We start from the raw sequence: 21504 nt of genomic DNA on the forward strand, positions 1-21504 counted from the left end.
TTTGTAGGAAGAGAAAAAAATGATCTGTTTACTTGCAAGTTGAACATACTTTATGTGGAAATTACAGGGAGGTAATCAGTGTGAAATCCCATGCCATGGTTTTCAGAATAAAATCACAATATAAATTAGTAAGGAGAAAGTTGGCTGCACCTTTGCCTTACCCTCCTTAATGGCAATACTTTTACTGTTTTCTCAGTATTTTCAAGCTATAGGATTTATGATGCATGCAGGTTTTGTTTTGTTTGGAGCTTTTTTTGACATTACATAACTAGGAAGAGTTTTGATCTTCTTTGTCTCCTTTTTGTTTTAATCTTTTCTGTATGTCAAGCAATATGAAATTGTGACACAGTGAAAAAATGTTTATTTATGACATGTCATCCCATAGGTCCAATAAAGTAGTTTCAATAGTATTTGGCAGTTTTGACTTTGAAGATGGTCATTATCTCCAAGAAGTGGAGACTTTGTTAAGTTCCTTTGAGAAATTTCAAAAGAAGATGCAAGCTTTGCATGCTTATTTTAGCATCCAAATACCAGACACAAATTTCTACCCGTTTACTTAAAGCCATAGATGATAAATAATGCAGAAAGGTTCCCCTTTCTTTGTCATAGCATTCATAGGTGCCAGGACATACACCTGTTAGTTTGCTTGATCCTTGGAGCATAGTAGTTGATTTTCCATGCGTGTTTAAGAAATTATCAGCCTGAAAACCAAAACTAACCAGGCAACTCTTTTGGTTTCAGTGCACCAAGCCTTCATGGATATCTGTTATACAACTGTTTTTAACCAGGACATTTATCCAGCATAGAAATTGGGAGCTACTGTAAAACTCTTCTATCAATAGCAATGTTGAAATATGTGCCTTGATCTACTACTGTTCAAGCATTGAAAATTGTCAAATTATATGTGACAGACTGATGGTGATTTGTCTTTTTCATGACAGAGAAAAGTGTTTTTCCTAACCCTGGGGAAAAAAACTCAAAACATTCAACTACATTGAGAGATTGTTCTGATCCCATTTGGCTGTTTTTTGCAAAATACTAGTTTGTTTTAACAGGCAAATATAAATTTCTCCCAAGACAGTATTTTATAATTCATGTAGGTCTTTTCCATATTAATGGTGTTGTATAAATTTTATAAAAATTCTGTGATTGCAGAGCCTATCTGATTACTTGTATTAATGAATTTATTTATCTATTAAGCTCCAGGAAAATTAAAATATATTTTATGTTTATTGCCTGTGCTGGTATACTACAAAGAGAAAGCCATTCAGTGAAAGTTACAGAATACCTCACTTCACCTATGAAGGAACATCTGTGGTTGTCCATGGTGGAAAATACTTGTGGTGTGAAGAGTGGATGAAGTATAGAAGTGCATTCCTGTGTGAGTGTATTGAACACTGGCAATAACTGTGCTGGATCCAAATTTGGGTACCACAGTTGCATATATGCAGCAGAGGCATTACTTCTTAGGTTCAACTATTCTTCACATAACGACTGTGCAATAGCTGTCAGAAAATATTCTCTTTTCATCGCACTGTAGGATAGACAGCATCTGTTAAAAACATCCTAAAACAGAGCTGGTGTAAGATGTAAAGAGCTTCTAAAAAAATAAAACAGGAAGAAAGGAGATACAATTTTTCAGACAAATGCAAGGGTAATAATTTTCTCTACGGGTTAGCTAGTAGAACAAATATATAGTAGTAAAATTTTTAAAAAATCAAATCTTCATTACCCATTATTGCTGGCATGTAGCAAAAACAATAGTAGGTAGGATGCAACAATATTAAAAATAGGTCCTTGCAATTTTTGTTAAAATACACTTGTTCAGGATCACATTTTTAAATAACTCATTGAATTAGCTAAACCTACTCTTTGCTGACATCTTAATTAGATGACAGTGTTATATATTCATTGTCTATAACCCACTGAAATTCATCAGCTGTGGCTAATTGCGTATTCTGTAATGAACCTTGAGTTCAAATTTACTCAAGCTTGAGTAACTTGCAACATGACTAATATATTTCTGATTCTAAATTTTCTTCAACATGTTTGTCATTTTTGAGAACATTAGGATGGACTTCTTTGATCTGTTTTTCTAGTGACCCTTCATTTAGATTAATCTATAATTTTTTCTTTATCCATACAAATAGTCATGTGTGAGAAATAATGAAAAGAGAAAAAGGCAAAAATGAGAATTAAAATCTTGTGGAAATTTAAAAACAGTATTAGTAATACTGAATTTTTAGCATGTGGCTTAGACTCACATGAGTTTGTCAATAATATCACTATTTTTATAAATACCCCTTAACAAGCATTTATAATCATAAAGTTATAGAGTGGTTGGAAAAGACATTAAAGATCATCTAGTTCCAACCCCCTTGTCATGGGCAGGGACACCTTCCACTACACCAGGTTGCTCCAATCCCCATCCAACCTGGCTTTGAACACTTCCAGGGATGGGACTTTTCACAGCATTTCTGGCCAACCTGTTCCAGTGCCTCATTACTCTCACAGTAAAGAATTTCTTCCTAATATCTGATTTAAACCTACCCTCTTTCAGTTTAAAGCAGTTACCCCTTGTCCTATCATACTATATATTATACTACAATAATTATACATAATATTTTGAAAATTCACATCTAGTATTGGCTCTGTTTAGCCCTACTCTGGGCATAGCTGTTCATGTCCATTACTTGGCAATTTGTAAGCTACTTTCCTCAGTTTTCTCTTTCTGTGGCTTTTTTTCTTATTGTGTCAACAATCTTCCTTTCACAATTTTGGGAGTCTAAAATCCGACATTTGACCTACTTCCCAATGTCAACATCCTTGGTGTGCTTATTCATGCACTGTAGCATGCAGCCTATCCAGCCTCCCTTCACTAGAGCCAAATATACTGTCACATTTGGTCTCTGTGACTGAAAGAGGAACCCCTGACAAGAGATTCACAAACTGCCCTGCAGTGTTACATCCATACAACAGAGAGATACTTATAAAACTTGCTGTCATTTTCCTAGCCTTGGTATTGGGTCTACCACTTGGAGAGGGAATTTGATGAGATAATGTGGAGACAGTTCCATGAAACCCAACCAGCCCACTGGGGAGACACTCTGAGATGCTGATGCATTTCTAACACCTGCATCCACTGGATGTTCACAGAGGAACACTTCACTTGGCTGGGCTCAGCCTGACCACACATAACCAGAGGTCTGTTCAGCTTTCAGCTGCTGTCATTTGGACCATCGCTTTTTAAGCCCTTATCAGGGCAGTGCTGAAGAATAATAGAACTGTTTTTAGAGACATAACATGTTCTATACAGAAAATTCACTTGACCAAGTTTGAAGTGAAAGCTCTTTGAAATTAAAATGCATGACCTTTTAATAATTTCTGTGCAACAGCATTTACAACTGACCTATTGTGTAAAAAGTAACTAACTGCACTTATTCATATCCTCTTACCAGAGCTTGCTCTTCTTGTCAAGAGTGAAGAATGCAGCTCTAATCAGATAGTGCAGGTACTCACCTGCTGTGAAAGACTTATCAAGTGGAAACTGAGCTTTACATTACCCAGACTGTTCTCTTTTAGAAAAAATCCCAGCTACCTGTTTGGGATAATTTTAAGTGTCTTTCAGGCCTACAGATCACCTTTATGGCTCAGAGTGAAGTTTGATTTAGAGAAAGAGCAATGCCAAAATCCTAAAAATTTCATAAATATACTTCATGTAAACTCTCTGTTGAGAGAGCTTCTCAGCTGATTGGGAAAAAAGTCCCCTTCAAATCAAAAATGTTGTTTGTTCTTTTTCAGGGCAGGTGGTAGGGGATGCTCTTGAGGAGATAAAAATGGCTTTTATTTCCTTTCCCTACGCAGAAGATCAAAAAAAAGGTAAGCAACTGCCAGACTTAATGAGCCACGCTGAACGGCTGCATTCTGACGGAATTAATGCATCATTTATAAAATACTTCGTAGGAAAATGATTTAGCGAATCACATATCACTTTGATGTCTTTTAACACTCCTGCTTTTTAATATTTATGTAAAGAATTTAGCAGTTACAAATGGCAAAATCATGCATGGCAATAGCTGGAAGAACACATTGTGGGATCATAGGTGTGGAATGGTTACAACTAGGAGACTTAGGAAGAATCAGTACACACTGCAGGTTTTGGGACCTGAATATGAGTCTTTGACTTGAACCCAAATAAGTGTCACTCAGCGTAGTGGAGACATAAAGATGATCCTGGCAGCTGTACACTGCCTTTGAATGATGTTGCCCTGCTCGTTCCAGGTGGGGCTAAAAGACTCTGAGCAGAGACCTGGCAAACCTGCTCTTGTCCAAAGTGAGGACCCTGCAATATAGATCTGCTGTAGAAGGAAACAAAGAACTAAATGATGTCTGTCCACTAGACCTGAGTACTCCCAAATCACCCCTGCAGATGTAGCTGCACAGGTTCTGTTTCCAAAGATGGTATTGTTTTCAGTTCCTGCTGCTTAGGACTGCTACTGCATTGCAGGAAGAAAGCAAATGACTGAAACAGGATGTAGGATGAGACAATAAACACAGAGCTACACCAATTCTTTCCTTATAATGGTCTGAAAGAAAAAATACCTCTTTCTCTCAGTACAAAAGTAAGTGTGATAGCAAAGAATATCAGGAAGGGCTTCTACAGGTATGTTAACCAGAAAAGGAAGGCCAAAGAAAGTGTACCCTCCCAATGAACAATGCTGCAAAACTGGTAACAATGGATGATGAGAAGGCTGAGGTACTCAACAATATTTTTGACTCAGTCTTCAATGGCATCTTGTCTTCCTATACCTCTCAATGGGATGGACAGCAGGATGGGGACTGGAGGAGCAAACTGTAGGGGAAGATCAGGCTCATGACCATCTGAGGAACCTGAATACACATAAGTTTATGGGACCCAATGAGATGCATCCCAGAGTTCTGAGGGAATTGGCTGATATAGTTGCCAAGCCACACTTTGTGATATATGGAAAGTCATGGCAGTCAGGCGAAGTCCCAGGTGAGTGGAAAAAGGGAAGTATTGTACATGTTTTTAAAATGGGTAGAAAAGAGGACCCTGGGAACCACCAACCCATCAACCTCACCTCTGTGCCTGGGAAGATCATGGAACAGATCCTTCTAGAAGCTATACTAAGGTACATACAGGACACAGAGGTGATTTGAGACAGCCAGCATGGCTTCACCAAGGGCAAGTCCTGCCTGACCAACATAGTGGCCTTCTATGATAGAGTGACTACATCAAGTGGACAAGGGAAGAGTTACAGATGTAATTTATGTGGACTTCTGTAAAGCCTTTGCCATGGTTGGCCACAACATTCTTCTCTCTAAATCAGAGAGAGATGGACTTGATGGGTGGACTGTCAGATGGATAAGAAAGTGGTTGGACAGTCGCATCCATACAGTAATGGTCAATGGCTCCGAATTCTGATGAACATCAGTGGCAAGTAATGTCCCTCGGGGTCCATTTTGGGACCAGTGTTGTTTAATATCTTTAATGATATAGATGAAGCGATCAAGTGCACCTCAGCCAATTTGCAGATGACACTAAGCTGAGTGGTGCAGTTGTCACACCTGAGTGATGGGATGCCATCCAGAGGGGTCTGGACAAGCTCTAGAAGTGGACCAATGGGAATCTCATGAGCTTTAACAAGACGAAGGGCAAGGTGCTGCACCTGGGTCAGGGCAACCCCCAGTATCAGTACACGCTGGGGGATAAACAGATCAAGAGCAGCCCTGCTCACAAGGACTTGAGATGCTGGTGGATGAAAGGCTGGACATGAGCAGGCAACGTGTGCTTGAAGCCCAGAGGGCCAACCATGTCCTGGGCTGTATCAAAAACAGTGTGGGCAAGGGGTTGAAGGAGATGATCCTGTGCCTCCACTCCACTCAGATGAGACTCCACCTGGAGCACTGCATCCAGCTCTGGGGTCCCCAGCACAGGAAGGACATTGACCTGTTGGAGCAAGTCCAGAGGAGAGACATCAAGATGATTAGAAGGATGGAGCACCTCTCCTATGAGGAAAGGCTGAGAGAATAGAAGGCTTTTCAACCTGGAGAAGAGAAGGCTTCAGGTGACCTAACTGCAGCCTTTCAGTACTTGAAGGAAGCCTCCAAGAAAGATGGCCTTCTTACAAGATCATGTAGTGACAGGACAAGGGGGAATGGATTCATACTAAAAGAGAGTAGATTTAGATTAGATATCAGTAAAAAAATTCTTTACTGCAGGAGTGGTGAGGCAGTAGAACAGGTTGCCAGAGAAGTTGTGGATGACCCATCCCTGTAAGTGTTTATGGCCACGTTGGGTGGGGCTTTGAGCAATCTGATCTAGTGAAAGGTCTCCCTGTCTGCAGCAGAGGGATTGGTACTAGATGATCTTTAAGGTCTCTTCCAACCCATGCTATTCTATGATTCTATGATAGCCTACCAGGCTTTTTTTTAGTAAGGATTCTGCCACCTTTTTTCGGTAGTGAGGTCTGCAGGGTACTAAACAGAGCAGCACTTTTCAATCTTTTCCTTGAGACACATGACTCCAGCCTCTGCCTCAGGTTTCTCAGGTCTTGCAGTGGCTCAGATATTTATTTTCCCCTGATTTCTATCCCACTCTAGGAACTCTGGCCTCTGGCTTAACTTCTTTAGGCATAATTTGGCAAGCAAGCAATGAACATTGCCTTATACAAATTCTTAACCATAGTCCTTTTGCTCTTAAAAAGACACAGGTGAATCAGAGGGCTCTGGAAAAACAAGCAAGTCCTAAGGCAGATCCTTGCTTGACCTGTTATTCATGTTTTTGCAACTAACATTTCAGGCCAGGTGAAGTTCCTGTTCCTTCATCTGCCCCGGCAAATTTGTATTAAGCAACAGCACACCTAAAGTAGCATCTTTCAAATGTGGTCTCACTCCTCTGTCTCCTTTTTCCACACATGAAGACTGAGGACATGTAGGTATGCAAGTTATATTGTTCAATTCAGAAATTAAATGCAAATTTGCAGTCCTTCTGTATGGTTTTGCCATTCACTTTAGCTCTAAATCATTCCTTCTGGGCAGAACAACTGTCTGAAGTACTCCACAGTACCTTGCTTTATCTTCAAATGGACAGGATTCCAGCATATAGCAGAAAGAAGTGGAATTCCTACTTGGAACCAGAAATATCCTAGCTTATCAGAGAGGAAATTGGGCACTGGATTGTGTCTGGATTCCTTGTGCATCCCTGACATTTGTTCCTGAACCTGTGACTCTTTGCCAATATACTCAGTTTTGTGTAAAATTTAGCCAGAACTAAATGTACTGGCAATCCTGGTGTGAGAAGTTCCAAAACTAAGTTTTGGTGGCACTGCATAATTTCACTGCATCAGGAATGGCTTAAGAGGGCTCTTCTCTTATTGTTTTTGTACTTTGCCTGGGGATAGAAAAGTATTACCTTTCTCCTCCTCCTTCAGTGAATATGGGGATTTATATCTTCCTTGCAAGGATCTAGTTGATGCTAGAGACAGCTTAATGAACATTTTTTCATTTCCTGTGGTCTGCACTACGTTCTCTAGGAAAAGGGGGAAAGAAAGCCCTCATACAAAAAACTCCAGGTTGTTCCATAAAAAACCACAATGAAATGATTCTTTTGACCCCCTCTGGCAGCCTGCTATTTACTGATTCTGCCATTTTCTATGCTTCTGAAAAAATTGTTCTTTCAACAAGTTAAAAGCTCACTTGGTTTGTCTGCATTGTTCTCATGGAAAGCTAAATATGCCTTCTCTTTTTCCTTTAGTATGTAGCATGAAAATAGACAAGATCATTGGGATTTATGTGAAAAGCATGGCTGGCTTCTAGTATTGGATTATAAAATGCAATTTGGGATCACTAAGGACAAATAGATATTTTAAAAACCTGATTAAGTACTTATTTTGGAAGTTCAAACATAGCAAGTGATTTTTAAAACTATTTTTAATGGTTTTTTACTTACAACATTTGCCATTTCAGAGGAAATCACATTCAACTATATTTTGGCAGATGATAGGGCAGGAAAAGTATTTGCATTATCCATAATTGATTGAGGAATACGATTAGAGGGTTTTAGAGAAAAATAACTGTATAGTTCAATCAGAATGTCTTCATCATGTAATCTTTCCTAAAAGACTCAATAAAGAAATAAAACTGTCTTGCTATTTAATACAAAAGTTTAACCTGTTATGATATGAATAAGTGGAGAAGGATTTTGAGAACTTAATTTCAAGCGCTGTCTGTTTAACGGATTTGTTAAAAACTCTTCACACTTCAGTAAACTTTACACATTGTACCTTTCATTCATTTCTTCCTTGACAGGTTGAATGAGAATATACAATGCAGCTATTGGTTATTCATCTTTACTCTTTATGTGTTTTATTTTCCTTTAAACAAACAAGTATTATTGGCTTTTATTAAGACTTATAAAATATAGGGGCCTCTGGTGGTCTAGTGGTTAGGGTGCAGGACTCTCACCGCTGTGACCCGGGTTCAATTCCCAGCCCCCCGGGCAGATGGAGCCCGTCAGCCCTGTAAGGCAATCCATCTAAGAGAAGGTCACTCTAAACAAACCTACGTTCTGAGACCCTCACTGCCACTGTCCAAGCTTGCTCGGCCCGGCAGATGAACCTCAGGATTAAAGGGTGGGCTCAGTTCAGCGCACACTGTGTCTCACCTAAAAAAATCCACTGCGCAGGCTCAAAGGGTTAATGACCTTTCCCAAATCTTCGCTCGCGAAGACTGGCCATTATAAGACTTATAAGTGAAAAAAACCCCTGATAGTACAATTCAGAGAACACAGGAGTATGACACATATCTCTGATTACATTTGGAAATAAAGTACTTAAAACTGACAGCTATTTTTAAATCTGCTTATATTAACAATCATATTTCCAGATGATATTCATTCATTTAATACACCCAGCATGTTATCTCTAAGTCATAAAATTGTTATTCATTCACAGAAATGCATCCTAGTGTGATATTTCTCAAAAGTAAATTTTTCCTTTGCTTAAATTTTTCTGATTAAAAAAAAAAAGCTCTATTAAAACACTTAACTGTTGCATTCTGTGAGAAACCAAATGATGTTTTTCAATTTCCCTAAAATTGTATATTTATTTTGTTTTTCAAGTAAAAATTTTACTGATCATTTTTAGAGACCTTATTTCATTTTAATGAATAATGGAAGTATTTATGAATCTACTTAGTAAATAATGTTTGTAATTGAAGTCTGTGCTGGGGTGTTTAGAAGAACTCATGAAGATAAAAAATATTTCTGTGGGAAGTACAGAATGTGAAATCTAGTTTGTTTAGGTTTCACCTAACAGACAATAGGATACACCTATTTCTCTGTCACCTTTGTTGGTATGTATGCAGAACAGACATGATCACATAGAGATTTTCCCAGTAATTCATGAGAAACAAAAAACTGAATTTTACTGACACCTTTTCTCCAGCTCCTGCTTCTCACATACTCTCCTGTACTGGTCAGCAGCAAAGAGAAGGTGTTGTTTTGGAAGAAGTCAGTGGAAGGCATCCAAAGTGAAAATCCTAGAAGATTATCCATCTTCACAAGTTTATTTTGGATTTTGACATTATTTTGTTAAGGGCAAAATGGAACTTTTCCGATATTTATTTATGTCATTTTATTAAATTAACCAAGCATGTTACCGTGTTACCTGACACCAAGAAATGGAGCTGTTCCTGTGGCAAATTTTTTCTCACAATGAAGTAAATACTGTGGAGATTAAGTGCAAAACAGGCGTCATATCTGGGGCCAAATTCAGATACAGTGTCAACTGATGTAAACCACACTTTACTAAATGCACATGCAATGTCTTATACTCATGAAATCTTAACCCCAAAAAGAAGGATTAAGAACATATAAGGAAGCATAAATTAAAGGGTGCACGTCTTTTCCCCACTTCTTCTTAAATCTTCTTAAAGAGAACAAAGCCGAAAGGCAAAACGAAATATTACCCCCCCCCCCAATTTTTCCTTATGCAGTGGGCTTTCTTATCCACAGCAATTGCAAGTGGCTTCACCAGACTGGCACTCAACCTGTGGCACAGCGTCAGGTAACAGACGCATGGGTATGTGGGCAGACTGGCCTTTGCCAGGATCCATGGATCCATGAGGAACAGAGCATGAAGCCAAGCAAATGCAAGGGTATCACAGCTTTTACTAGAAGCAGGGTAGCCACACAAGACAGATCAAATTGAGGCCATTTTTGACTTCTCTGACACACCTTTACAGCTAGTCATACATGCATGATTTCCACTTCCATTTCACAGGCTAGTTTACAGTCTTCTGGGATTTATCTCCCTTCATCTGAAGGTGTTTCAGCACACCTTCTTATCCTTCCTCATGACCAGTCCCTAAGTCCACATCAGTTTTAAGCTATGCTCTTGTTTCACACAGGAGGTAATGAGCTTGCTTGAGCACATGACTAAACTTTAGGCATTTTATAGCTCCTGTCAGACTCCTCTGACCACTCAGAGACAGGAGGGAGGTAAGGAAGTAGACAGGTGGGAATGATGTGCCTTTCTCTATACAGCCACCTTGCTGTATAGAGCATTTTGGACATGACCTTCACTCTCACCGCAGTGCAGAGAATTGTTACACCAACCTATTTTGCTGTAAACATAGAGGGAAGGACTTGACTTCCAGTCCCATTTCAATGCCATTCCCAAGTAAAGTGTCAAAAACCTCGTCTTTCAATCACCACCTAAGGATATCTGAGATAATTTCTGCGCCTTGGTGGCAGAGTGAGATGAAGCCTGTGTCTCTGACTTTAATGTGTGGTACTCGTGATGGCTTCTGCAACAAGACTATGTTAATCTATATTCTTTTGAGGTCTATATCCTTTTAAGGCCAATCAGTGTTCACAATCACACAGTGTCTTTTGAAGACAGCACTTGATTTTAAACTCAGATGCTTTGTATTTCTAGTCCTTAAAGTAGAGTAAACAATAAATCAAATGTGTGTATTTGGCTCCTGATGATTGCTGTCTTCTGCATTCTCACAAGGCAGTCAGCTCACATCTTCCTTTTGGGAGACTGGCTTAGGGCTTGTCTCAAAAAGCTCCTTGCTCTGTTGTCCTCAGTCCCACCTACTGCTGCATCAAGGTCTATTCAAAACTGTGTTCCTTCTTTTCCCTTGCATATTAAATTAACATGAGCTGATCCTTCTGATGTAGAGGAAAAAGTTGCATTGGTTCATAAACTCTCAAAGCTGAAGTTCAGTTGGTGGCTGTCTAGTCAAACAGGGATAACCATGACAGTGACTTACCTGTGTAATTACTGTTTATTCTTTGTATTGCTTACTCCCTCTGCTCTGAAAAAATAAAAAATAATCTCTTTAATTCAGTAACCATGTAGAATTGCATAGGGGAAAGTAGAGTATGACCTTTACAGAAAGATGATGCAAATAATTGTATTCTTCATAGCCTGTTTCTGTCACGCAAACTGCGTCGTTGCCACAGCATGTTCCCTGTATACTCTTCTTGTTGTCCAGTTAAGGTTAGAATTAATTAGCCTTTGGTGTCTCCTCTGTCACTTCTTGTGAAAATCCTCTTGGGTTAGTCTTTAGCATGGATCTATCTACCACCAATTCTAACTGTCTCAGTGCTAAACAGATGTCATTTTTTGCTTTGTAACAAGAGAGCAGCTCTCTTACACAAAGTGACAGAATTTCCAATGGACTTATCATTCTAATTGAAAGTTTAGTGATATAGAATCTCTACTGGTAACCTACTAAAGAGGCTCCTAAGGGTTTTGGGTTTTTTTGCTTCCTAGGGTTCCAAACACACAGATAATTTGGTTATAAACGAAAGAGCAGAAAATTAAGAATTAAATTGATTCTTATTTTGGATTGAATTTTCCTCAGAGTATTTTTCATGATTTGGGAGCTGATGCTGATTATCTCAAACTTTTTGATCTTTATAAACATAAATATTTGTGGACATACCCTGTGTTCTGTCATTCTAAATAGCACCCTATTTATAATTAAGGTGCAGCATAAATCATGGACAAAACCAACAAAAGCAAATGATTTATCCTAGAAATGACAAATATCAAAGACAAATAGAAATTCCATGTTACAGTTGGCACACAATTCATGCTTAAGAATGTATACCATTATGATATAAATAATCTGAGAAAAGCAATATATGTAAAATCTATATTATTGATGTTTTCTAAGTGGTCATATTTTATCTTAAGTTGCTGAAATAATTTATTCATTTGAGCCTGAAGTGCAGTAATAACTTCAGACGTAAGAAGCATGAACACAACCACAACAAGGATAGTCCTAATAGACATATGTTGAAATCCTAAAGTAACAGGATCTTCTATCCATCTCCTCTGTAGCTCCACTTTTATTCACTATCAAATTGTACATAGATATTTCCTCCACAAGCTGGTGAGTACAGTGTTTATGTAAAGTAAATGACCATGCAGATTATTGAGCACTGATGATATAAAAGGCTTTTGCTAGATTACCAAGCTGTGGAATCTTTTAGGATTACAGTAATACTAACCAAGGTAGCCATGTAGCTGTGTCCCTGCTCTCTTTGGGCAGCTGTGTACACAATTGTATTCCAGAAAGATGAAAGTTATAGGCCAAGTATTGGGTTCAATAAAAAAGGAATTGAGTAACTTTATCTCATCAAGCTCTACACAACTCAGTTTTGAGTGTATTTTGTTTTGGAAGGTTTGTTTTGTAATAAATCAGAGACCATTAAGACATCTGTCAGCTAATTTTACCAAGCTTTAACTGTCACATTTTCTCTCACTAAACCCAAAAAATATATTTACACAGTGTCCCTTAGATATTTTAACTCAAATAAATCTAAAATACTGCAATATTTTACTTATACAGAAATGCATAATCATTTTGGAAAACAAAAATGAAGAATTACATGTTTCAATTCCTATAAGTGAACCATTAAAGGCATATACTATAGCTAAGTAGTGTTTATACCTAGTATAACACTAATTATATTGCTGCCTAGCCAATGTGTTGGCTTCTTCATTGTCATGAAATTCCAGCTGCAATGAAGCATGGCCTGGACTTTACTTTTCAGCCTCTAACTTCTCCAGACAATTGAGTGTGAAGCCTTCTTCACACTCTTCAAATGGAATATGGGTAACTCAAATTAGTTGACTCCCTATGGCCAGAGGCAAAACTACTGCTGATGTTTTTTGTTCTACACTGTGACCTGCTGCCACCTCTAAATCAAAAACCAACTCTTCAAATTGAAGAGTTTTCTTTCATTTGTTTAGATGAATCTAATAATTTTCCTTCCTGACTTTCAGTGAAAATCTCTCTATCTTTATGAAAGGTGTGAAACACAAGACAGCTTCATGCTCTTTTTTCCTAATACAGCAAACTTTCTAGATGGCAATTCTGCCCATTACTATGGCAGCATTTTTTATCAAAATATCTAAACAGTGAGAGTCAAATGGATTTTGTTTCCATTTTGCCTCAATAAGAATGAATCCTAAGACTTCGGATATTAAAATACTACCAAATAGAACCTCCAAGGACAACACCATGGTTTTTCCTGGGCCATCCTTCTCAGTGTATTACAGCTCCCTATGGTGTGGAAAGTACCCTCCCATTCCAGCTGAGAACATATTCCTAGCAAAAGATAATTAAGAAAAGCAAACACTTATTTTTAAAATACTTGTCTTTTATAACTACATCAAAAGCTGAAAGACTTCTAAAAACTCAAGAAAAAAAAGATTGTTTTCTTAAAGTTGAAGTATCATCAATTCTTCTCAATAACTCAGAACTCAAAAAAACCCCCAACAAACAGTTCAGGGAACTCTAACAAGTACCAACTTTCTGAAACTTCAGCACGTTATTTCAAACAGGTCTCTTAGTTTCCTCCACTTTGCTGAGTATTGGGATATTTGAATCATTTAGCTTCTTTAACTGAATTATTTTGTGCAACACAAGCCAGATTTTGCAAGATCAACAGCTCATCATGAAACCGAGCCAATGCAGCACCACAAAATAGCTAAAGCAAGAGAAGAAACAGATTTGTTTAATTTTACACACATATTCCTTAGAAATCAGTGATGAGGGTAAAGAAAATCCAGAACATGTATAAAGCTTTCCTAAAAAATGTTTGGATAAAATTAATTTCATATTTGTGAAGTTTTCCACAGACTGTGGAAGGTTTAGTAGGAACTGTTGCCAAAACCTTAATTTCCGTCAGTTTCACTGCCCTTGACTTATTCTTAAAAGAATTCTTTCAAAGAAGAGATTTAGAAGATAGTCAACAGTCAGGCTCTTAAAGTAGCAGGAATCATTAACAAAGCATCTTTTAACAGTGCTTTCTGAGATGGTGGTTTTTTCTCTTTGGAAATACAATTAACGTCCATGTTTACATTTATTAATGATTAGTAGTGGGGGCATGTGTATGTATTGTGTACATAAGAGCAAATAATTTTTTTTGCAAAATTTTCTTTTTGCAATAATTTTCTTGCAAAATGCTTTCTGCAAGACTTACAGGAAAAAAAAGTACAATCCAGTCAGTCTTCACATTGCGAAGTTTCACACGATTTCATAACTCTATACAGTCATACTTGCAGGGGTATATGGGCAAGAGAGGATTTGTCCATTTGACAGTTTCTAAGTATGTGAAAAAATGCCACAAGAGACACAAGAAAGATAACACACATGAGTTATATGTGTTCTTTTTCGCTCTTTTTAGCTGCCAGTACTGAAGATTGTAACACTTAGAATACCTAATTGTTTAATCTGAAAAAATAAATGTGATTTTACAGATGATTTGGGATCATTTGACTTTTCTCTTTCTGTTTTGAATATCCTAAATGCACAACTTTCTCACAGTTAGAGAGTCATTCTCACAGTTATGGAATGGAGATGTCATCTTGGCATGATTTCTCTCAGCTTCTGGAGTCTGATTATTTTATGTGTGCATATAATAATTGTAGTACACGTCTTTTTTCTGTCCCTCAGCCTTTTCTAGAATACCACACAGCTAACACTAAATTAAAAGGAGCTTTCTTCAGTTTAAAGCGAAGTAAAACTGGAGAGAGATGCGGTCTGGAGTAATAAGGAAAACATGGAGATTGAAAAGTACTTAACATTACTTACTGCCATGTTTGCAAATGTCAAAGAGCATTCACAGATGGAGGGTTTTTTCTGTGTTTAAAGACTTTATTGTCCTCAAGAAAGACATGAAATATTTCCATGAAGATGTCAAGGGATAACAGGATGGTCATTAATACCAGTGTACTGAATGGGAAGGAAAAAAGACAGAGTCAGGAATGCTTGTAATGCTGCAATGCAAACATGACCTGCAGCACAGAGCCCAACACCAACAAGGAATATTTCAGAAACAGGGGGCACAAGTTAACTCCTTTTCTGCCATCTTGGTCTCATCCCTCTAAGGTGCATTTTAGCACTTTCCAGCTGGGAGAAACCAAAATTTCAACAGTTAACATACAATTTCAGAAATCACAACTGCAGGGAGAGAAATAAATGCTAAATGGCTGGTCTGCTAGCCAGTGGTATGAGGGTGCATCTGCTTCCACCTCATTTGTAGAACTCTCTGAAATACCAAAGATTTTAAAGAAACAGCAAGATTTACCAACATCTTTTTACACAGCATCAAAGTACCAAAGGCAGGCGTAATCAAGTAGAGTTTAGTTTTTACTGTTAAACATAGGGAATGTTTCAGAAACATGATCTCCAGGGAAGATGAGAAGCCCAAGAATCAACTCCAAAACATCTTCAAGGCCAACAGCTTCTGTATGGGAAACAGAAGGTCACAAAACTAAGTCTTTAGACTAAATAACAGCAGCTACTTCATTCAAGAGATCTGTTTGATAGATATACACTAAAATACAAAACAGCATTAGCCAAAGTCTAACAATGAGGCAAATGTCCTTTCTATCTAAAAGGAGAAGAAGGGGCAGGTGAGCAGGTTTTAAATCATAGGATTGTTTAGATCAGAAAAGACATTTAAGATCATCAAGTCTAACTACTGCTCTAGCACTGACAAGTCCAGTGATAAACCATGTCACTAAGTCCTACATCTACAAGTCTTGTAAATACCTCCAGAGATGGTGACTCAACCATCTAGGCAGCCTGACTTCCCTAGGCAGCCTGCTCCAAGGTTTGACAATGCTTTCCATGAAGAAATTTTTCCTAATATCCAATCTAAACTTCCACTGGTGCAACTTGAGGCCATTTCCTCTTGTACTACTGTTCGTTATCTGGGAAAAGAGACCAACCCCCTACCTGGTTACAGCCTCCTTACAGGTAATTATAGACAGCAATAAGGTCCTCCCTTAGCCTCCTTTTCTCCAGGTTGAACAAACCCAGCTCCCTCAGCCACTCCTCATAAGACTTGTTCTCCAGACCCTTCCCCAGCTTTGTTCCCCTTCTCTGGACACACTCCATTACCTCAATGTCCTTCTTGTAGTGAGGGGACCAAAAGTGAACACAGGATTTCAGGTCCAGCCTCACCAGTGCCAAGCACAGAAGGACAATCAGTGCCCTGGTCCTGCTGGCCACACTATTCCTGATATAAGCCAGGATGCCATTGGCATTCTTGGCCACCTGGGCACACTGTCCACTCATGTTCAGCTGAATGTCAACCAGCACCTCCAGGTCCTTTTCCACCAGGCAGCTTTCTAGCCACTCTGCCTCAAGCCTGTAGTGTCACAGCAACCCCTATATGGGCCCTTGGCCCATTGATTCAGCCTGTCCAGATCCCTCTGCAGAGTTTTCCTGCCTTCCAGCAGACCACCACTCCCATGTATGTGCCATGTGATGGTACTCAACATGATTTTTTCCACTTTGCTTGCACTGCGCATTGTGTTTTCATCTTCTCTTAAACACCATAAACAGTGAGATTTGATTATTTCAGGCCCTAATGCTAGAACTTCACTTTTAAGGCATTGGCAATAAGTTGCTTTAGTGTCTACTACCTGTTATTATCAGACAGGTATTTCTTGCTTAGGCCTTTATATGGGTTACAATTCTACTTTCATTAGCATGGTTTCTCAATGTCTGTCAGCCATACACTGGGAGACATGAGTGGCATCTGCCACATGGGGGTTTTGTCTTCTTATACTCTCCCCAAGGTAGATATTGTTCATGAAGTAAAATTGTTTATGCTGCAAAGCATTTGTGTTAAATAGAGCAAGGTCAAAGAGATGGCTTCTGTCTCCTGTGGGAGTTCATTTCACTGTCGGGCACCAGATTTTAAAGTCACTTGTCTCCTACAAAGACTCTCATCCTTGGGGGAAAAAGTTGTATTTCAATTGAGGGTCCGCCAACATGAGGATATATGCATTTAAAAAGACCTAACAGCTTTTAATTTACTGACTTAATTCACCCTTGTTCTTCAATTCATCACCAACCATTTCTGTTTTTTCTTTTTATCTCTTTTTTTTTTCACAATAAGATATTCTATTTCTCCTCATTTTTTTGATCAATGTATCTGAACAACTGGATACACAGTGATGTGTTGAAATTTTACAACTATTCAGTGCTGGTCTGCCAGTTCACAGTACTTTTTTGTTGTTTTACAACTTGCCATTCATTTTGGTTTCCTCTCTACTCTTTTCCAGGAGAAAAATACATTTCCTAAATTGAAAAGGCTGAAAGGACTAGGGAAAGAAAGAATTTCAAGGTTCTAGAAAGATAAAGCTGAACATAGGATGAAAAAAATAACTGAGTAAATACAATCATATTTGTCATGTTTTTTGCACTGCTTTTTCTCATGAGCATTAGATTACTTCTTCCAGTTTATTTAAAGTAGAAGATTCACTTTTAGCATGATTTATTGCAATCAGTAAAGATTGATATCATATGCTATTAAGTCAATTGCACAGTTACATTAAACAATTAATAAACCACTGAAATCTCAAGTGTAACAACAAAGCAAATATTGTTATTGGAGCCAAAGTACTGCAACCATGAGAAATACTGGGATAGAAGGACATTAGAGTCACATTTCAGCTAACGAAATATGAGCAAATCCCTAAAAAAAAAAAAAAAAAAGAAAGAACAAGTGTGAATGAGGAAATATAAGTTAATTTAAGGAATTTTTAGTTCACAGCAAAGTAGCAAAATATAAGTAGAATGTGCACACCTAAATGTTTTGTCATTGTCCTAAGTTTACCAAAAGTAAAATTACAGCAACCTGAATGTACACACTGGGTTAGGGAACATTAATCTAAGTGAAGACATGCTCCTGTCTCACCTCTGCTTCCTTCCTTCCTTATCTCGTAGCGGGTTTAGTAAGCAAGCTAAACACTGTGCTGTCTTCAGTGTGAACCCTGTTTAGAAAGAGCCTCCACAATCAAAACACATGTCAGTCACAGCTAATATATTATACATGAATCTCCTATGACAGAAGAATCAGATTTGCTTGGCATAGGCAAGGAACATGGTGAGTCTGTTTAATATACCTTAAAATTCACCTCATACTTAATCAAGACCAATAGGTCAAAAGAGGTGATTCTACCTGTCTTCTGCTCCACTCTTGTGAGATCCCACCTGGTGTACGGCATCCAGTTCTTGGATACTCAGCACAGGAAAACATGGACCTGGTGGACCGAGTCCAGAGGAGGGCCATGAAGATGCTCACACAGCTAGAACACCACTCCTATGAAAACAGGCTGAGGGAGCTGGAGTTGTTTGGCCTGGAGAAGAGAAGGGTCTGGTGAGACCTTATAGCAGCCTTCCAGTATCTAAAGGGGGCTGCAAGAGGGCTAGAGAAGGACTTTTTACAAGCACATGGAAGTGATAGGACAAGGGTCGATGGCTTTAAACTGAAAGAGGATAGGTTTGGATTAGATATTGGGAAGAAATTTTTCTCTGTGAGGGTGATGAGGCACTGGAACAGGTTGCCCAGAGAAGTTGTGGATGTCCTATGCCTGGAAAAGTTCAAGGCCAGGTTGAATGGAGCTCTGAGCAACCTAGTGGAAGATGCCCCTGACCAGGGCAGAGGATTGGAACTGGATCATCTTTAAGGTTCCTTCCAGTCCAAATCATTCTATGATTCTATGAATCACTACAACATTGTAACACATCTCTAATTAAAAGATTAGGAGTGAATTTCCTAGACACATGCTTTTCTTACTTGAAGAAGAGGTTCTTATGTCTATACTAGGGAAAGGAATTATGCATTTCCTTTTTCTATATCTCTGAAAACATGATTTCAAACAGTGAAATAGAAATATATCGTAGCCACATACAAAATTATCTGGAGAGTCTTCTTTTCTTCCAAATATTCCAGTGATTTATGGATTTACACTAATCATGTCCCTTTAGACTTTGAGATATGCAATTTTGCGTAAATACCAATATTTTAATACCATTGTCTATTAACAGTTTTGATACTGATTACTTTAATGGAAGATCTAGGAAAAATGAAGTAACAAAAAATTTCTTTTTTTTCTAGGACTTTATACTAGAGACATATTATTCATATATGTTTATACAAAACGGTAGTCATAGTATTGCTATGGCTGAAGTCAGACCAAGAACAGACAGCTACGCTCATTTCACTTATATGTAAGAAGTGCTACTCCTGTCAAAATCTCAGGTCTGCTCAGGAGAGAAATGTAGTTGGGCAGAGGCCTTTTCTGGCTGATTTTCTAGATATGTAAGAGAGAAGGAAGACGAGAATAAGAAACATGCAAGAAAAAAGACGGAAAAAAATTCCCCAAACCACAATAGATATCTTTGTGTTCTATTTTCAGAGATGCCCAGATAGCGAACATGGAAACATGGCTCAAGTGTTGCTTCCGTAACAAAATGAGACACCACCTCTTAAGCACAGTTAGTGGTTCAGTGTATTGTTGACATGCTATTAGCTCAGCATCAGGCAGTTGGGATGCTCTCAGGCATACCTCCATACTGTATCAGTAGGCTGCCTACAAGCACTTCTGCAATCATTGTAACTGCTGCCTAGGAGTTGCCTGTATAAACTGGAGACAAGTAGAGTTGGAAATATGCCATGTTTCTGGCTTCTTTGAGACTCCACTGTAAGACCGATATTAACAAAGCCAAAGACTGGTAACATGATCCTGAAAAGAACTCCAAACCCCTCTAGTGAAAGTACGCTGTTGTACACTGATTGCCAGAGATTTGGTTTAAATTATAAGGGATTTTTAAAAGTAAAAATCTATGGACAAAATAATCTGAAGTGAAAGGAAAATCTTCCTTAGAGACAATTTGATCTGAAGCCAGGAGAAAATAAAAGTGTGTAAATACCACTAAGAGTGGCAGATATTTTGAGACACAATAAACACTTTTTTATGCCATCTTTCAAAGCAATAAGCAGTAATAATGTTTAACTGTCATAAATAAACACTATACCTGTCTTATAGTATTCATATGGCGCAAATCTGTCTATAACTGTGTGAGGAAAGAGAGCTACATCCTCAGCAGATCTGTGCACCTTCAGAACCATGCAGGGCCTATAACCTGGCAGGCAAGACATGTCTTGTCTTTCCCCAGCTGTGCACCTGCCTGTGGGTTAGCAGAAGACAAAGGGATAGGATTTTCTCTCCTGTGATTTCAAGGCATGTAATTAACCTGCTTCTATTTACTGGACACACAAGTGCTCCCGTGAGAGTGAACTGTGCTTCTTTGAGTAGTGTAACAAACAAACAAAATAGACTAGCTGTTTAATTAAGTAATTGCCTTAACGATTCCCTCCCAGGCACAAACATTGGTGGTTTGGGAGAGAGCTTGAATGATGTTGACTTTTGATCATGTTACAAAGGCCATTTATTTACTCAGATTTCTTCTCAGAGAAGAACTGAATTGACAGCTGTTTCCTCTGATTATGGAGGAGACTTTTTGGCATTCTGGATAATTTGGTTATATTTTACCACTCTGTAGCTTTTCTTTTCTTAGTTGATTTAAAAAATAATATCTTTTGAGATTTATTCCAACTCAAACCAAATAAAACAACTTTAAGACAAGTGTACATTTTTTTCCAAGTTTAAGAATTTAGTCTATAAATGAAATTACAAAGAAAAAAGTACATATTAATTCAGTGAGTTGCCCAATTTCAGATCAGTATGGTATCTGGAGGGCAATATTTACAGGGAATTCACTGAGCCGACATAAATCCATGGTCAGCAGTATTCAAAAGGAGAACTGAAATACTTCCAAGGAAAAAAAAAAGAAAACTTGCTATTTAATTATTGATTTTTTTTTCATGCTACCTTTCTTTCCAAGATTTGGTCATCCTTGACAATTTTTTAAACAGCTATTATCAAAAAGTAGCAGTCCTCAGCAAACACCCATCCATTACACTGCCCCAGCAGAAAAGTATTCTTTACACTAGCAAAATAAACACCACGCTCCTACATCATACCTCCTTCAAGTCTGAAGATTGAAACTGGTTTTTTATGGCATAAAACTAAAAACTGGCAGATAGGAAATGAGTGAAGGGGGAGCTTAACAAGAGAGCCACCAGACTGGGCC

This window comes from Lepidothrix coronata, unplaced genomic scaffold (genome assembly GCF_001604755.1).
Source record: "Lepidothrix coronata isolate B3197 unplaced genomic scaffold, Lepidothrix_coronata-1.0 Scaffold36, whole genome shotgun sequence".
In the NCBI taxonomy this organism is placed as follows: domain Eukaryota; kingdom Metazoa; phylum Chordata; class Aves; order Passeriformes; family Pipridae; genus Lepidothrix; species Lepidothrix coronata.